Below are 20,287 nucleotides of genomic sequence, written 5' to 3'. Positions count from 1 at the left end.
TTGAAAACCAGTTACCACTGATCTGTGTTTATTGACAAGGAAAAAAGTCTACGATACGTATTTTTATTACAATGTATGGTTAAGTAAAAATGTTGGCGTAGGGATCAGTATCTATAATATGATTCCATTTTTGAAAAAGGAGAATCATAAATAAAGAAAGCTGGTGAAAGAAAAATGCGTGTGTGCACATGTATACCCACAGAGGAACAAATCTGAATGTATATAAACAAACCTTAACCATAGTTATCTCTGGTGGTGAGATTACAGGTAATTTTCATGTTCTAATGTCTTTTTCTGAAATGACTGATTTTTTTAATAATGATATATTACTTTTATAATCAGAAAAATAAAACTATTTCCATTTGGCAAACAAGGCAAGTCTCTCAACTTCAGCACTATTGATATTTGGAGCTGGATAATTCTTTGCTGTCCTGTGTGCTGTGGGATGTTCAGCAGCATCCCTGGCCTTGACCTATTAGCCACTCAAAGCACACACCACCCCCACCCCCAGACGTGAACAAGAACATTTCCAGACATGGCAACTGTCCCTCACGTTGAGAATCACTATTGGGGAAGAATCCAAGCTCAGACTGTGGAACCCCGCCGCCTCAGTTCTAACCTGGCCACACCATTCGTAATCTGGGCAAGTCACAAGATAAGTCTGCCTCAGTTTCCTTGTCTGTAAAATAGATGATGGTGCATCATAAGGCCGCTTGAGAATTAAATTACATTTGAATGATTAGCACAGTTCCTGGAATAGAGTAAAATGCACAAAAATGGGAGCTTTGATTTTGAAAAGAAAAGGTCTCCTTCTAGTTTTGCGGGAGGGGGGGGACATTATAAATAGATAAATGCATCAGGTATAAGGAAGGAGCTGAATCCCATACACTGCTGTCCTCAAGAAACTAGACTCTTCCCACTGGGTCCTGGAAGTCCCTCTCTGGGCTGGTTCTTCCCTGGGACCTGAAAAAAGTCTGAGCAATGTCCCAAGCATTTTCCTGATGCCCCAGCTACCAGAACAGTCTCATTTCCATCATTAAAATGTTTTGTCTTAGGGCACCTGGGTGGCTCAGTCGGGTTAAGCGTATGCCTTTGGCTCAGGTCATGATCCCACGGTCCTGGGATCGAGCCCCACGTCACGCTCCCTGCTCAGTGGGGAATCTGCTTCTCCTTCTGCCCCTCCCCCCCGTGCTCCCCCCCACTTCTCTCTCTCTCTCTCTCTCTCGTGCATTCGCCCATGTGTGTGCTCAAATAAATAAATAAAATCTTTTAAAAAAGTGTTTAGTCTTATGTGTAAAACTCCAAACTTAATTCGAAGGTGATATTCCCCGCTCCCGAGCTGCATGGGGGAGGGAAACTGGGGGGCTTCTCTGTTATTCACCTGTCCCCCACAAGGCTGCAGCTGGGACCTCTCCAGGTTCTGCTTATGCGAGAAGGGACAGAGCCTTCTGTGACTGGCACTGCATGCTCGGCTCTGAAGGCCTCTGGGCTTGGCAGATGCTCAAAGCTGTGCTTTCGGGCGGGGGGAGTTCTTTGTTTCTCAGGGGCTCCCCCACTGCCAACCCTGCCACAGACTCCAGGACACGGGTGACTCCCCTCCCTCTTGCTGGCTGCCCTGGAAGCTCCTTCAGTGCCAGGAGCTGCACGGCTCCGGCAGGCAACGTGCAGTCGGTTCAAATCTAATCCCCAAGAAGGGGGACCAGTGGCCCCACTTTCTATGGTGGGTGAATCCCATCCTCCACTCAGGTCCTCAGGGAGTGTGGGACTAGTGCATAACTGTCCCTCTGCACCCTAACCTAAGGGGAGCCCCTGAAGCTCGGCCACTTGGCTTCATGTGACAAGGAGCAACCTGCCCTTTAGGCCATAGAGCAAGTGGAGAGGGATGACGGTGAGGGGGTCTGCAAGACTCCATCACTTCTCACTTCTTCTCAGAGGAAGCTCTGGCTCTTGGCTGCCCTCACCCTGTAAGAGACCGCTTATGCTGGTGGGACCCAGGGGTGCTGCTCCGCCAGACTCGCATCATTCAGGGCACGGGGGTCGTGGTCTTGGAGGCCTCAGCCAAAGCACAGAGAAAGGGTTCATCTGAGCATCCTGATGGCCTCACCTCCTGGGTCACCTACATCACAGACGGCTTCTCTGTGTCCTGAGGGGTCCTCGCCACGTTCTCTGATTCTTCTCAACAAGGCAGCAGCATTTAGGGGAGGCAGACCCCAGCTAACATCTAGGCTCGACTGGAAGTTTGCGTCTCACGGGTGACAGGCTCCTTAACTGAGCAGGAGGGATTTCTCTAGAAACTGGGCTGCCTGGGCACTGTGCCAAACGCCACCAGTAATGACTCCCTGGCTACAAGACTCCTTGGGAAGTCACATTCAATCCCCAAGTCCACACATTTAATGTGAGCTGGGGCCAGCATCAGACTCTGAAATGCACAAAATAACCAGCACAGTCAGGTGATGAATCAGATCCTGCTGGGCCTGAAAGAGCCACATCAGCTCCCAGAGCTGCTTAGCTGATGGCCAAGAGACACTTCCAGAGCACAGGGGTCTGGTTTGCTGTAGGCTAAGGCATTTAAATGTTCTCAAGTACAAAAGTGATTTATAAATGTGGTGGAGGGAACTTGAGGACAACTGGGGCTTCTAATGGGCCCCTGGGGTCAAGTTAGAGCAGAGGTTCTCCAGTGGGTTCTCCAGACCAGCAGCGTCAGCATGGCATTGCCTGGGAACTTGTTAGAGATGCAAATTTGAGGGCATCACCCCAGACCTACCCTGGACACTCTGGGGATGAGACCGAGCAACCCCTGTTTTAATAAGCCCTCTGGGTGAGCGTGAGGCCACTGGAGTCAAAGAAGTGCGAATCAGAGATACCTGGGAGGGTGCTCTAAGCACACCCTGTGCTTTGCCTGGGATCAGGCATCCTCAAGATGGAAATCTGAGCTTGGTCCACAAGTGGGGTTTAACAAGTGCTGTGAGTAGTGCGAGAGTGAGAAATCGTGTTTAATTCACCATGGCCAACTTCTCCTGGAGTGCTCACGAGCCCAGAGAAAAAAGGAGTATGTGATAAAAAACAAAACAAAAAACAGAAAAAGTCTATCTTTCTGGAGCCCAAACAATCCACAACAGGGGTAGCTTCTAGAATCACCCACCGGGAAGCAGAAGTTGAGTGGTGAGGGCAGTAGCAGAGTGGCTAGCCAGATCTGAGCCTGGGTGGTACAGCCCCCACTCTGGGGACTGCTGTCATTCATCAGATATTAATCAGGCACTGCTTATGAGTCACTTCTTGTGTGCTCAGCCTGATAAATTAGGCTATAGCATCAGTATTTGCATTTAGAAGCAAATGTACCACATGAGGTGAAAAGAGAGGCAGTTTGTAGATAAGAGCACTAGCTCACACCTAGAAAATATCTGTGGGGCACAGGGAGTTCTCAGAGCATACCCCCCTGCTAGCATTTGGGGCAGAAACCTCACTTCCCATCACCATTGTGTGCCTTTCTAACCTCCTCTCAGAGAAGAGATTTTTTTTAAATTTTTTATTGTTATGTTAATCACCATACATTCCGTCATTACTTTTTGACGTAGTGTTCCATGATTCATTGTTTGTGCATAACACCCAGTGCTCCATGCAGAACGTGCCCTCTTTAATACCCATCACCAGGCTAACCCATCCTCCCACCCCCCTCCCCTCTAGAACCCTCAGCTTGTTTTTCAGAGTCCATCGTCTCTCATGGTTCGTGACCCCCTCCGATTTCCCCCCCTTCATTCTTCCCCTCCTGCTATCTAGAGAAGAGATTTTTGAACTTGACCGTGGGATGCTAAAATTAAACAAAAGATTGAATGTCTTGATTTAGGCGTCACTATTCGGATTATAGCTGTCATTTCTCTCTCCACGGGGGAAAAATAATTAGTCTCCTCGTAACATTCCTATTTGTGCTGAGATTATGACAGCTCTAGAAACAAGAGGACATCTCAATGTGTTCCCTCCTATTTCCTCTGCATCGTAATTTCCAGATCACTCCAAATCTCCACTTAACCATCACCACCCTCAATTAAAAAAAAATTGTCAGGAGTTTAATAGGGCCTTCAAATCCATTTAGCTTAAATAAGGCATTATTGAAGGGCTAACCCTCAACCACTGACACAGCTCCCTAAGACGATTTCACTGAATAGCCCCAGGGTGAATGCATTTCATTTAAGCAGCGTTTCATTTGTGATTGGATTATCGTAAGTAGACGGGGAATTCCCTGAAATAAGGCTTATTTCAAATACAGTCAATCTATTTTCAATTTTTGTGCAAAAATAAAGGTGTTTGTCAGATAAACTGAGTCCTCTTTGAGGGTTGGTCTCCCCCACTTTTGTTTGGTAATTATTTCCGAGGTTTTGGATGTATTTCAGACTCGAGCCCTTGACAAATGAAGCAATCTCTCCCGACATTCACAACTGCGTTGTATGAGAAATCCTGAGATCCTCAGGCCGACAAGACAATGAAATTCACAAAGATAACTCCTTTCTTGGTCCAATTGTGCCCTCCCAGGACACCCATGCTGTTTCTCTTCACGGGTATTCATCCTTTTCTTCAAGGTGTGAGGTTTGGCCATGGCATTCATATTTATTTTAATTCAAGAACCCATGGGCGCCTGGGTGGCTCAGTTGGTTAAGCGACTGTCTTCGGCTCAGGTCATGATCCCGGAGTCCCTGGATAGAGTCCTGCATCAGGCTCCCTGCTCGGCGGGGAGTCTGCTTCTCCCTCTCCCGCTCCCCGCTCTTGTGCTCTCTCACTCTCTCTCTCTCAAATAAATAAATAAAATCTTCAAAAAAAAAAAAAAGAAAGAACCCAACCTTTCTATCAGCAAGGGTCTTGAGATCAGAAGATCCATGTTTGAGTGCCGGTTCTGCCATTTACTCTGTAACTGTTGGCCATGTCACAGTATCTAAATGATGTTACACTTAAAAATACAAAGGGCCTTTTATGTGTATAATATTAGATCATGTAATAGAATAAGAAAATCCTGTCTCATTATATTTGAGGCTTGCATTCAAGGCCATTCAATTACCAATTAAAGATAACAGAAGCAACAATTTTCTATTCTTCTTAAACTCTAGATGTCTACCTTAAGTTGACTTCACAAAAATGAAATGTAGGAGAGGACAGGGAGATTGGGCCTTGGGGGTGATTGGCACAGAACCTCGCATGTCACAAAGGAACTCACTAAATAGGACTCAATAAATACTTGTTGAAATGGTCAGTGAAAGACATAGGGAGAGAAGTCACATCTGACTCCAGCTGGTCACTGTACTCCCCCTTCCACATCCCCCAGGAGCCCAGGCCAAGCCTGGCCCAGCTGGTCATCACAATTCCATGCCGGGATATTTACAGCTCCAAGGGGGCACACCCACCACTGCCTGTCAGCCCACCACAGCAGTTTTGAAGGTTTGGGGCATCCAAAGCCCCCTTGGGAGTTATAACTATTATGAGCAAGCTGCCAGGAAGAGTAGTTGTTAACCATCACTCAACGGAAGTGGGGGGATTTTCTCAGCATTATGCCTCAGTGGCGGGGTAACTGAGAAGTGAATACTCCTTTGCATTGTTTTTCTTGACTCCTGCGTTTCCTTACAGAGAGCTCCGTGCTGATCCATTGCATTCCCCTCTGTCTTAGAATATTTTGCCTTGATTGCATTAGTCATCTGATCTGTTCATTTTTAACGTCACTTTTGGGGCTCACATGATATCACTGGTACCCAGTGTCTGAGGAGATTCAGATTCCCTCAGACCTTGTGTCTGGACGGCCTCCCAAGGGCAATCACCCATAAGGAGAAGGTATGAGAGGAGATCCAAGACTAGACCCCCGAGGAAGTTTACTGTGACTGAATGACTACTCTCACGTCTCCTCAGAAACACGTGCCCCAGTCTGTGTGTCATGCAGACCTAACGTTATGGCGTTGGGAGGGGGTTGAAACTGGAAGGCAAGGTGAAGTGGGAGAGTTTGATTTTTTCTTGTTTAAGCTTTGTTCAGAACTTGTGCTTTGGAACAAGGTGGCAGACAAGCTTGTCCAAATGGGTGTCACGGCACCAGTGAAGGTCATCAGCATGTCATCAACTTGTGTTGTTTGCTTTTAAGTCACTCCAGGGTCTTCATAGGTGCTTTTTAACACTAAAGTGCAATTTTAGAAACTTGAGGTCCCGTAACTGGAAACATGGGGCAAAGGGATGCAATGTGGGTACCCGGGGTGCTTTGTTTGGATGGGACTGGAGAGAAAAATGGGGTTCCAGGAAGAGGAAGGCATTGACTGAGGTGAGAATAACCATGGTGGCCTCCTACCAATTCCACAACCTTGGCTCAAGTGCCCTACCCCTCACCCCCCAACAACATCGGCTTAGCTGGGAGGGGCGAGGGCAGGCTCTCGCTATCTTGATCCAGCCTGCGGATCATCCATTAGCAGAAAGAATGGTGAGCAATGCCTGGTTTGGAAGTTGCACTGACCTGCTCAGACTTTGTCCTTACAGGGTAGCCCCCGCTCACATTTCCACAAACTGGCTGTCTGGTTTCCAGGAGGACTTTCAACCACTTGCAATCTCATCTCAACTGAAATGAATCAGCCTGCCTTGCTGCGTTCCTCTGCCCCCATGCAGGCAACTGGTTTGCTGTACCAAATGCACTGGTGATGAAGGGCGGGAGGGAGAACAGCAGTGACCTTTGCAGGGTGCCTGTTGTCCTTTCTAGAGTCATGAATAGCTCCATTCCCAGAGGGGAGGCTTCTCAAGTTCATCCTTTACAGTTAAACCTTGGTTAAGATGGGAAGGTTATTCTGAGTAATAACTATTTCCTTCCCTCTGAGCCCCCACAATGAAAAAGTGATACTTCCTACTTAGGACTTCCATGTTCAGTAAACATAACTCTCCGTTCTAGAAAAAAATATAAATTGCTTTCTAAAGGGCAATGGGATTTTTGCTGCCTGCACTGATCGTACAGTCTTTCAGTCCTGGGTGGTTTTCATTGACCTCTAGGAGGATTGCACACCCCCAAAGACATGACAGGGACTGAATTTCTAAAACATTAGTGACTTTCCAGGCAGGCTGTGAAATTTCTCAGTAAATCTGAAACAACATTTTTGACTAAATGACGAGGTAGGTGCTATTTTGAACACAGAGGGAAACTGTTACCTACAGGCTATTTTGTCCGTGGCCAGACTGCACTCCTTGGAGTTTCAAGTTCCTTCTAAGTGAGTTGCCATCTGTCACCTTGTGCCCCTCACCCCACCTAGAATGTCCTGGGTTACAAAGGGCTGGGCAGGAGCATTTGGGGAGCATATTTTCAATTTCCCTGATCACCTCTAGCAGGAGACCTACTGCAATCCCAGACTTTGGTGTTGTAATGAGTTCCAATGATCAAGACATTAATAGTCCCAGGATTTAAGAATGGTGTGAACAAGAAGCAGCAATATTGCAGTTCTGTAGGAAATATTCTTTTACTATTATCACTAGCAGGCCTTGCTGAAAGCTCTGGGTCTGAAGGTGATCACAGAAGAAGGCCTGGTCAGAGAGTCCAGTCTCCTTCCTACTGTTCACCGGCTGGACAATTCCAGGAACATGCTTAATCTTCCCCATTTATGAAACAAAAGGGCCAACCTAGATCAGCGGTTCTCAAACCAGAGAGTTTGTAAGAATCACCTGAGCAACATGTTAAAAACAAGGGTCTCTAGGGCAACTCCCAGAAATTCTGATTTTAAATACTGCCCATGGATGTTGATGCTGATGGTCTATGGACCACAGCTGGGAAAATGCTGGACCGGAGAGAAACCTTCCAGCCCCCAGAGTCTCTGAGGGGCCCTAGCTGTGATATTAAGTTTGATTCTCTCTGGTTGGCTTTGGTGTTCCATTTATTTTCATCCACACAAACTATTTTTTAATTACTGGGGAATTTACAATCTATCACAATTATATTTGGAAACATTTAAGAGACTAATAGTTCTAAGATGAGTTTCTTTGGGCAAAGAGCTAAGGATACTAAGGAGACAGATGAGGAGTTGACTATATAGCAGTTATTCTACAGAAAATGTTCTAGCAAAGAATTACAAGTAGTTATAATTCTCCTTTCTGCATATTTTTTCTTCCTCATTTTCCTTCTCTCCTGCCTCCCGCAGCAGACCCTATGCTTTATTTTTAGGCTCCCTTGATTACATATGGTAAAGGGTATAAGGAAAAGTCTGCTCCCAAATGTAAAAGCGAGACTTGATCTCAAACTTGACCTGGTTGATGTACGGATCCAATGTCGTTACAAAGCCCCCTTTCTTTGGCTTTTGGGGATTTTTATTAGAACAGCAGGGGCCATCAGCAGTTTTTACCTTGCCCTGACAACATCGAATCTTGGATCAAAAAACTTGAGAAAAACAAAATCATCTGCTCATTAGGAAAAAAAATTAAGTATCCAGCTTAATCACAATAAAGCCAGAATTCCCAGCTAAGACATTTTTGGATCTCTGCATTGGTGGTTCAGGTACTTCAACAGCAATTGCCCTCCTAGCGATTATACATATCCTCCTATCAGTCATTCATTCAACAAATGTTCATTGAGGTGCCCTAAAAACATGGTGTGGACTAAAATCATGGACCCTGCTCCATGAATGCCACTTTGACCAATGTTACAAAGAGAGGGACGAAGGCATTCTGTTCTGGGACACCAAGGGAAGCCTTCCTGAGGAGGTGACAATGAGCTGAGATTTGAAGACCAGTAGGAGAGAACTAAGTGAAGAAAGGATGGAAGGGTATCCTTGGTGGAGGGAACAGCATTCACAGAGCCTGTGGCAGGGAGGACCTAGTCGGTACAAGCTACTGAAAAATAGCTTTCATGGGGAAATAGCAAATCATATCCACCTTGGACAAAAGAAGAGGGCAAAATCATGACCTGTCAGCCTCACATGGGGATCTCAGAGATGTCTTCTAACCATGCTGCCTGATACATGGTCTAACATGATACTTGTTATTGAATTTTGCGATAGGAAATTTAAAGCGTATGTTGTTTTATTTAGAAATTCTATTAAATTTTATTAAATTTTCCTTTGACTTGCACTTCCAAATAATAAGCCAAATGCTGCTTAGTTTAATTTTCAAGTTGATGAAGCTTCCTTTTCTGTTGTTAATTTAAGTCACTTAAAGTGACTTTTGATTAATCTGGGATAGGAAGTTTTGTCTTAATTGAAAACATTTTGAACCAATAGAATACTGCACTAAATTATGCAAGAAATAGCAAGGCTAGCACTAAGGAAATCTTTTTTTCTTTTCCTTTTTTTTTAAAAAAAAATCCCAGTTTTCAAAGGATTAATTTCTCCAAGCTCTTACAACAATCTTACCGAAAAGAGTTATTAAACTCTCAGTTGGCTACAAATGACTTATTTCTGCTAATTAAAAATAAAAATCTTTGTGTTGATGTGCATAATTCCAATAATGATTATATTCTCTCTATACACAAGGGCTAATTTACCACTTCTATGAATTTCTTTCTATCTTCCTTAAACTGCTCAACATCCTATAACTGGTGGACAGTAAGGGAGATGATCTCCAAGAATGCTAAAAGAATTTTATTTTAAATTCATTTTAAACCATAAAATTGTACACAGTGAATCAGAGCTGAACTGCCAGTCATCTTGAAAGGAGAGATAGAGCTTAAGGTGTTAGCTCAAGAAAAAATGTCTTATGTCAATCAGGAGACTGAAGGGATGCCTGCTATGGTCCACAGGCTGGCACTGGAATGCTCTAGCTCCTGCCCAGTCCTCCAGACTGACTTTTTGCATCTCTCTCACACATCACAGTGTCCTGCTGGCTGTCCCTGGAACACACACAAAGCTGATTCTTGCCTCAGGATATTTGCACTTATTGTTCTCTCTGCCTGGGATGCTCTTCCTCCTGATATTCTCATGGCTCACTCCCTCACATTCCCTTCAGGTCTCTGCTCAAATGCGCTTCCTCAAAGAGGCCTTCTTGGACCAAGCTCTCAGGAAAAACATTTATCACTTTTCATCTTCTTCTATGCTTATTTTTTTCTATAACACTTACCACCAGCTGACACATTTTACATACATACATATAAATACATATATGTGTTTGTGTATGTGTATATATATATATATATATATGTTCACAGCAAAATTAAGTATAAAGTGTAGAGATTTCCCATCTACCCCTTGCCCCCACACATGCACAGCCTCCCCCATCATCAACATCCCCCACCAAAGTGCTACATTTGTTAGAATCAATGAGCCGACACTGACACATTATCATTATCCAAAGTCCATACTTTACATTAAGGGTAGTTCTTGGTGTTGTATATTCTGTGGGTTTGGATAAATGCTAATGATGCATATCTACGATTATGGTATCACACAGTGTACTTTCACTGCTGCAAGACTCCTCCACCTACTCATCCCTCCCTCCTCCACCCCCTGCCAACCACTGATCTTTTCACTGCCTCCATAGTTTTGTCTTTTCCAGGATGTCATGGAGTTGAAATCACACAGTATATTTTCAGATTGGTCTCTTTCACTTAGTAATGTGCATTTCAGTTCCCTCCATCTCTTTTCATAGCTTGATAGCTCATTTCTTTTTAGCATTAGTCTATTAAATAGACAATAGTCTATTGTCTGGATGGACCATCTTTATCCATTCACCTACTGAAGGACATCTGAGTTGTCTCCAAGTTTGGGGACATATATCTTGCTATTTTTTTGTCTGTCTTCCCCCCACCACCACCCCCCCCCCAGCATTCTAAGGGCAGAGACTGTGCCTATTTGCTCAGTCTTATATCCCAATGTCTAGAACTCTAACTGCACATGATAGGTGCTCAATAAATATTTTATCAAATAAAGAATTGATAAATGAGAGTCAGAACATAGGAAAAAGGTCAAATGAAGGTACATTAGAAATAACTGTGAAGTGCTGTCCAGAAGGAGGTCTTCCCTGGTCAAAGGACCCAAACTGTCCAGTGTCTGACAGGAATAGGGCCTAAAGAGGCCACTTCATTTAGTGACTAGGTGTGCAGCCTGTGGCCAAAGACAGAGACTGCAGGAAAGAAGATACACACACACACACACACACACACACACACACCCCACAATGGAATATTACTCAGCCACTGAAAAGAATGAAATCTTTCCATTTGCAATGACATGGGTGGGACTCGAGAGTATTATTCTAAGTGAATTAAGTCAGTAGGAGAAAGACAAATACCATATGATTTCACTCATATGTGGGAATTTAAGAAAGAAAACAGATGAACATGGGAGAAGTGGGAAAAAAAAAAGAGAGGGACGCAAACCATAAGAGACTCTTAACTATAGGGGCGCCTGGGTGGCTCAGTAGGCTAAGTGTCAGACTCTTGATTTCGGCTCAGGTCATGATCTCAGGGCCTTGGGCTCTGCTTAACATTCTTTCTCTCCCTCTCCCTCTGCCTCTCTTCCCTCTCTCTCTTTCTGTAAAAAAGAGAGAGAGAGACTCAAATATAGAGAACAAATTAAGGAACTAAGGGTTGATGGAAGGACATGGGTGGGGGATGGGTTAGATGGGGGATGGGTATTAAGGAAGGCAGTTGTGATGAACACTGGGTGTTTTATCTTACGTGATGTATCATTGACTTCTACTCCTGAAACCAATTTTACCATATATGTTAACTAACTAAAATTTAAATAAAAACTTGAAATTTTAAAAAAATGAGGGACCGGGGCGCCTGGGTGGCTCAGTTGGTTAAGCGACTGCCTTCGGCTCAGGTCATGATCCTGGAGTCCCTGGATTGAGTCCCGCATTGGGCTCCCTGCTCGGCAGGGAGTCTGCTTCTCCCTCTGACCCTCCTCCCTCTCATGCTGTCTCTCATTCTCTCTCTCTCAAATAAATAAATAAAATCTTAAAAAAAAAAAAATGAGGGCTTTGAGTTGACAAGTGAAGACCAGCAATCACAATGGGAAAAAAATGGGCAAAAGACATGAACAGCAATTTACAGAAGAGGAATCCCACAAGGCTAGTAAGTGTATAACTTGTTTAAAAGGCTTTACTAATCAGGAAAATGCAAGTAAATCTACAATGAGGGGTAAATTTACAAGACTGGACTTGACAACATTCCATGTGGGTTGATAGAGCCTTGAGGTCAGTGAACCCTCATCCTGTACCGGTGGCATCACAAATGTATTTGTAGCACAGGTAATCGATTCTTCCTCCAAACATACCCACAGAGTGGGTACTATTATTACTCTATCTTACAGGCAGGCAAGATGGGGCTCATATACATTCTGCAAGAACATTTTGTTAAGTTTATTTAAGCAATCTCTACACCCACTGTGGGGCTCATAATCACAACCCCAAGGTCAAGAGCTGCATGCTCCACCAACTGAGCCAGCTAGGCACCCCACATCCTGCAAGAACATAACCAAATAAAAAGAAACACATTGGGACGCCTGGGTGGCTCAGTCGGTTAAGCGGCTGCATTCGGCCCAGATCATGATCCCAGGGTCCTGGGATCGAGTCCCACATCGAGCTCCTTGCTCAGCAGGGAACCTGCTTCTCCCTCTCTCTCCCTCTGCTTGTGCTCTCTCTGTCAAATAAATAAAATCTTAAAAAAAAAAAAAAAAAGAAACACATTAAGAACATAATGGTGGTTGCCATTGGGGTAAGAAAGGAATGGGATGGAGTTTGGGAGGACAGAGAATGAGGGAAATGTGGCCTTGGTAGGGACCACAGATGGCAACTGGCCCTGAACTAGGGAGTGCTAAGCTCAGCTTGAAGGCTCAAAAAAGAGAAAGGGAGGGGAAAGAGGGAGGGAGGGAGGTGATGGAGGAAGGGAAGAAAAAGTCTGCAGACTCTAGAACCTGGTTGTCTTGTTTGAATCCAGGCTCTGCTACTTTTGAGCAGGATTACCTAGAATAAGTTAACTTCTCTGTGCCTCAATACGTCTGTCCATAAAGGTATACAATAATAGGGTCTATTTGTGGGCTACACAAAGCTCACAGAACAGTGTCTTGGCCTAAGTTGGCACTCCATAACGGTTGACTGTTTATCTTACAGGAGTGGAGTAAGGATGCTCATCCTGGCTGGTAGGGGAATGGGCAAGACACTGCCAAGTGCAGATGCCAAGTCCCAGACACAGGGGAGCAGCAGAGCTCCCAGAAACCATAAAGAAGCTCAGGGGGAGGAATGGTGCCCTGTATTATTTTTAACATTCATGACACTATGTGATGTTTATTATCATCCCATTACATTACGAGGAAGTCTGGCATCAGAGTTGAAGCCGAAACTGAATGTTGCACTCCAAAGCTGGTGCCCTTGACTAGTGTTTCCAAGTTCCTGACAGTAATCTTCAGGATTTTGGAATTCCAGAAATCATGTCATGCTCAAAATAATTCCAACATTCTTCATACTCTTTACTCATTATTATGAATATCTAAAAAATTGTTTTGTAAATTTTAAAAGGTTTCATTGTATCTACAAGGAGCTGTAACCTATAGATCAACACTGTCCAAGACACAGGCGTATTTTAAATGTTCTTATAGCCATGTTAAAAAAGTAAAGAGGAAACAGGTGAAATTAATTTTAATGATATATTTTATTTAAACCAATATATCCAAAATGTTATCATATCAATATATAATCAATATAAAAACTACTAATGAGATATTTTGCTTCTTTTTATTCATACTTATTCTATGGAGTCCAGCTCATCTCAATTTATATGAGCCACATTTCAAGAGTTTAATGGACACGAGTGGCCAGTAGCTACTATATAAGCACAGCTACAGAGAATATTCAAACATTGAAAAATGCCAGCAAATATTGGAACAGTACTTGAATCATGTAACACTTGGGTCTCCTAGCATGGTTATTAGCATTACACAGAATCACTTTTGAAATTGCCAGTTGAAGAACTAATTTTGCTTCTAAAACTTGTTATTCCTTAGAATACCACTTACAGATTTGTAAAGTATACAGTGCACACAAACTTAACATTTATTTTATTTACAAGAGTGACTCACCACGAGCCCCAGACAAGCCATGAACACACCCACAAGGCAACAGCTATAGAAGCTCTGATTGATGAGATCATGACCAATCTGCGTTCCTGTTCCCAGTTCCTGGAAATGTCAACCTTAACCTTTGCCTCCCGACGTCAACTCTTGCTTGATGTCATTGAATCACTCCGAACAAGCAACATCTCTAAGTAGATTGTTAAGCTTTAATGATTGCAGGAGAACTATACTTTTTCCAGTTTCCTCATTTTCTTGATTGATTTTTGTTGAGATTCATTAAAACATTTACACTTCCTAGGAAATGCCTGGAAGAAATTTCTGCATGGAATCACCATCCCTAACCTGGAAGCTTTGCTGTTATAATGGCTATAACAAAGATGATCCAGTACCTTTGGATGGCTGTGTGGAGTGGACAAGACTTTGAAGAAGACTACAAGTGACTTCATCTTCTCTCTTTGACATGATTAAAGCTTTTCCTTTCTTTCAGTTCAGCCTAGTGACTCTATCAAAAGTACACTACTTTTGTGCTAATAATTTAAATGCTTGAACACTCAGTGATAATTTAATCAGAAGAGGGTGGAAAGAACTGTTCTATGAACAAAGGTTGACTATTGGGAGCTTAAATCAATAAGTAACCTTAATGTCATTATCTTGACCTTGTTGCATAGCAACAAAGGCCCTAAGCTGGGAACAAACACTGTGTGGTTTTCACCCATACCTCTCTCCCAGGACCATATATTCTTGAACAATATTTTGCCTTATCCACGGAATCCATTTGCATTAAGGGCATATGGTGTATACCTAAAACGCAAATTTATTTGTCTTAAGATGAAGAGTAAGATGTAACAAAACACCATTAAGAAAATTTGTTTCAAAATAAAATATTTCACATGAATAGACTATCAGATACTTTTAAAAAAGTAAATGGCTGCAATAAAAGATCCCTAATAAAATTATTATCCAATGAGATTATGAGCTAGGTGGTTAGTAGAAATTCATAGGGAAGCATAAAAAGATTATAATTTTAATTCAAAATACATAAACAAGCACTCAGTAATCTTTTGATATAAGGCCAAGATCTTTTCTTTCTGTATGGTCTCCTGACTGGAGTTCCTCATTATCTTTCTTGAATAAATCCTGCCTATAATGTGTCTTCCACGATTATTTCAGCATATTTAAGTGCAGGCAGAATTTAAAACATTTTCAAAACAACCTGATGCAGAAATCTAGATATAGATTAGATCTCCTCTATTTTTCAATGATTGTCCTGACCACACCTAATTTTTAACATTTATTTTTTAAATTATCATACACTAAAATTGGCTTCTTGTTTTTGATGTACAGTTCTACAAGTTTTAAAACATGTATAGAGTCATGGAGCCACCACTATAATCAAGATACAGAACAGTTCCACCGTCCAAGAAAATCCCTGCACGGGATTCCTATAAGCGACACTTTCCCCTAACCTATAACCTCTGGCAACCATTAATCTGATCTCTATCACTATAGTTTTGTCTTTTCAAGAATGTTATATAATGGCATCATAGAATATATCAACTTTTGAGCCTGGCTGCTTTCACTCAGCATAATGCTTTTGAGATTCATCCAAGCTGTTGCTTATATTAGCAGTTCATTCATTTTTATTGCCAGGTAATATTCCATTGTACGGATGTACCACAGTCTGTTTATTCACTTGTTGAAAGGCATGTGGCTTGTTTCCACTTTTAGCTATTGTGATTAGAGCTGCTACAAACACTTGCGTTTAGGTTTCCGTGTGAACCTAAGTTCTCATTTCTCGAGGGTAAATACCTAGGAGTGGGGTTGCTGGGCCAGAGAATAAGTATATATCTAACTATCAGAAACTGCCAAACCAATTTCGTGAGTACATCCCCACCAATAATATATTAGAGTTCCAGTTGCTCTGATTTAAACCAGCACTTAATATTTTCAGTATTTTTAACTTTAGCTATTCTTAGAGGGGCATACTTGTATCTTGTCATGGTTTAAATTTAATGGCATTGCACATCTTTTCATGTGTTCATTTATTACCTCTATGGTGAAGTGTCTGTTCATGTCTTTTACCTATTTTTAAATTGCCTTGTTACTTTCTTATTGTTGAGTTTTAAGAGTTCTTTATATATTCTGAATGAAGTCTTGTTGATATGTGATTTGCAAGAATTTTCTCCATTAGTAGCTTATGTTTTCATTCTTTTAACAATGTTTTGTGCAAAACTGCTAGAACTCATACAAGAATTCAGTAAAGTGGCAGGATATAAAATCAATGCACAGAAGTCAGTGGCATTCCTATACACCAACAACAAGACAGAAGAAAGAGAAATTAAGGAGTCGATCCCATTTACAATTGCACCCAAAACCATAAGATACCTAGGAATAAATCTAACCAAAGAGACAAAGGATCTGTACTCAGAAAACTATAAAATACTCATGAAAGAAATTGAGGAAGACACAAAGAAATGGAAAAACGTTCCATGCTCATGGATTGGAAGAACAAATATTGTGAAGATGTCAATGCTACCTAGAGCAATCTACACATTCAATGCCATCCCCATCAAAATACCATCCACTTTTTTCAAAGAAATGGAACAAATAATCCTAAAATTTGTATGGAACCAGAAAAGACCCCGCATAGCCAGAGGAATATTGAAAAAGAAAAGCAAAGCCGGCGGCATCACAATTCCGGACTTCAAGCTCTATTACAAAGCTGTCATCATCAAGACAGCATGGTACTGGCACAAAAACAGACACATAGATCAATGGAACAGAATAGAGAGCCCAGAAATGGACCCTCAACTCTATGGTCAACTCATCTTCGACAAAGCAGGAAAGAATGTCCAATGGAACAAAGACAGTCTCTTCAACAAATGGTGTTGGGAAAATTGGATAGCCACATGCAGAAGAATGAAACTGGACCATTTCCTTACACCACACACAAAAATAGACTCCAAATGGTTGAAAGACCTCAATGTGAGACAGGAGTCCATCAAAATCCTAAAGGAGAACACAGGCAGCAACCTCTTCGACCTCAGCCGAAGCAACTTCTTCTTAGAAACATCGCCAAAGGCAAGGGAAGCAAGGGCAAAAATGAACCCTTGGGACTTCATCAAGATAAAAAGCTTTTGCAAAGCAAAGGAAACAGTCAACAAAACCAAAAGACAACCGACAGAATGGGAGAAGATATTTGCAAATGACATATCAGATAAAGGGCTAGTATCCAAAATCTATAAAGAACTCATCAAACTCAACACCCAAAGAACAAAGAATCCAATCAAGAAATGGGCAGAAGACATGAACAGACATTTTTCCAAAGAAGACATCCAAATGGCCAACAGACACATGAAAAAGTGCTCAATATCGCTCAGCATCAGGGAAATCCAAATCAAAACCTCAGTGAGATACCACCTCACACCAGTCAGAATGGCTAAAATTAACAAGTCAGGAAACGACAGATGTTGGCGGGGATGCGGAGAAAGGGGAACCCTCCTACACTGTTGGTGGGAATGCAAGCTGGTGCAGCCACTCTGGAAAACTGTATGGAGGTTCCTCAAAAAGTTGAAAATAGAGCTACCCTATGACCCAGCAATTGCACTACTGGGTATTTACCCCAAAGATACAAAAGTAGGGATCCGAAGGGGTACGTGCACCCCGATGTTTATAGCAGCAATGTCCACAATAGCCAAACTGTGGAAAGAGCCAAGATGCCCATCGACAGATGACTGGATAAAGAAGATGTGGTATATATATATATACAGTGGAATATTATGCAGCCATCAAAAGGAATGAGATCTTGCCATTTGCAACGACGTGGATGGAACTGGAGGGTATTATGTTGAGTGAAATAAGTCAAAAAGAGAAAGACATGTATCATATGACCTCACTGATATGAGGAATTCTTAATCTCAGGAAACAAACTGAGTGTTGTTGGAGTGGGGGGTGGGGTGGGAGGGATGGGGTGACTGGGTTTTGGACACTGGGGAGGGTGTGTGCTCTGGTAAGCGCTGTGAATTGTGCAAGACTGTTGAATCTCAGATCTGTACCTCTGAAACAAATAATGCAATATATGTTAAGAAAAAAAAAAAAGAAGAAGAGGAAGGTAGCGGGAGGGGAAGAATGAAGCGGGGGAAATCGGAGGGGTAGACGAACCATGAGAGACGATAGACTCTGAAAAACAAACTGAGGGTTCTAGAGGGGAGGGGGGTGGGAGGATGGGTTAGCCTGGTGGTGGGTATTGAGGAGGGCACATTCTGCATGGAGCACTGGGTGTTGTGCACAAACAATGAATCATGGAACACTTCATCTAAAACTAATGATGTAATGTATGGGGATTAACAGAAGAATAAAAAAACCCTATAAATAAATAAACAATGTTTTGAGCAAAGTGAGTGTTTTTAATTTTGCAAAAGTCCAATTTATCAATATTTTCTTATATGGATCATACTTTTGGTGTCATGTGCCTTTGCCTAACCTCAGGTGACAAAGATTTTCTCCTATGTTTTCTTCTAGAAGTTTTATAGTTTTATATTGTACATTTAGAGCTCTGATCCATTTGAGTTAACTTTTGTATGAGATGTGTACAGGTAAAAATTCATATATTTGTATATGGATGTCCAAGTGTTCCAACACATTTGTTAAAAAGCTATCCTTCCTCCATTGAACTACTTTTGTACCTTTGTCAGAAATCAGTTGGCCATGCTTGTGTGGGTCTATTTCTAGACTCAATTATGTTCCTTTGATCTATCCTTTCACCAAATTGCACTGTCTTGATTACTGTAGTAATGTGATTCATTCAAGTTTATTCTTTTTCAAAATTGTTTCAGCTATCTTAATTTCTTTGTTTTCCCATATCAAGTTTAGAATCAGCTTGTCTATGTATGATACAACTGGAATTTTTATTAGGATTGCACTAAATCTATAGATCTATGTGGGGAAAATTGACATTTTTACTATGTTGAGTCCTCCAATCAATGGATATGATTTGTCTCTCCTTTTATTTACATTTTCTTTTATTTCTTTCTTTAGTGTTTTGTAGTTTTCTACTTACAGATCATGTACATGTTTTGTTGGATTTATACTTAAACATACCATTTTCTGTGAGCTATTATAAATGCTATTAAAAACAAATTTCAGTTTGGAATTATAGATTGATAGTGTATTGAAATAATTGATTTTTGCCCACACCTGTTTTTAAACAAAAATATTCTAAGCAACTTGCCTTTATAGAGTATTTCCAAAGCATTCTCTTTTATATTCATGGAAATGACCACTCTTTTCACACTAAGGTTTCACTGGTTTGTATGATATATAAGTAAGTTGTGTAATTATAATATGGGCAGAAGCATGTCCATGTATTTGGCAGTCTACTAGCTGCAAGAATTCAGCCTGCCCATGGAAGAATAGAGTAAATGGAGAATCAATTAATCATAGTGTTAGTTAACCAAAGGTCATCTATGAGAGCTTCTATTGAAAGACCTACATAAAAGAGACTAAAAGGAGACAAGAAGGCCAAGTTTCTGGAATTGCATTAAAATATACAACTGATCATATATCTTGAGAACACAAGCAATATATTTTATACTCACCACAATATTTCCACTGAAGGAACATGAAAAAGGAAGAGAGCTATTCCATCATGTTTTTGAAGAATATTTAATAATAGTTGAAGAAACGTTAATTATAATAGTATGTAAAAAAAAGATAGAAAACATTATATGCAATATGATCCCAAATGTGTTAAAAAAGTATATTTATTTATAGAAAAAGAGGAAAAATACATCAAAATGTTAGTAATAATTATCTATGACTGTTGGGATTATGGTTGGCTTTTATTTTATTCTTTTACTCTTTTTTTTTTTACATTTTTACTAGTTTTACAATGACCTTGTGTTATTTTTGCATTTAGAAGAAAGATTACTTTTTTTAAAGAGGAATTCTTTACCTACATTATTTGCCTCATTTGAATGTCTGACAAGAAACCCCCATTGTTATCTGGGGTTATAATAAAAACCATTACAAGGTTTTGGCATTTTCTACCAATTTCCTATGTCTTTTAAGGAATCAGGAATACTGCAGAAGTTTCTGCCATTTGGTAAATTACATTAATGATTGTGACAGCCATAATTATAAAGCTTTTACAAAGCTTCTTTTAATAGCTATTTATTTAATTTAATAATATTAATAATGGCTCTTTATAGATATTAATACTTATTTAATATTTATTTCATGACTACAAAGATTTTAAGGAATTATAGGTAGAGGTCATGTTTGTCCCCTTC

This window comes from Mirounga angustirostris, unplaced genomic scaffold, assembly GCF_029215605.1.
Source record: "Mirounga angustirostris isolate CCGP_5_RB_7025 unplaced genomic scaffold, mMirAng1.0.hap1 SCAF_8, whole genome shotgun sequence".
NCBI lineage: Eukaryota > Metazoa > Chordata > Mammalia > Carnivora > Phocidae > Mirounga > Mirounga angustirostris.
This window is presented reverse-complemented; position numbering follows the sequence as displayed.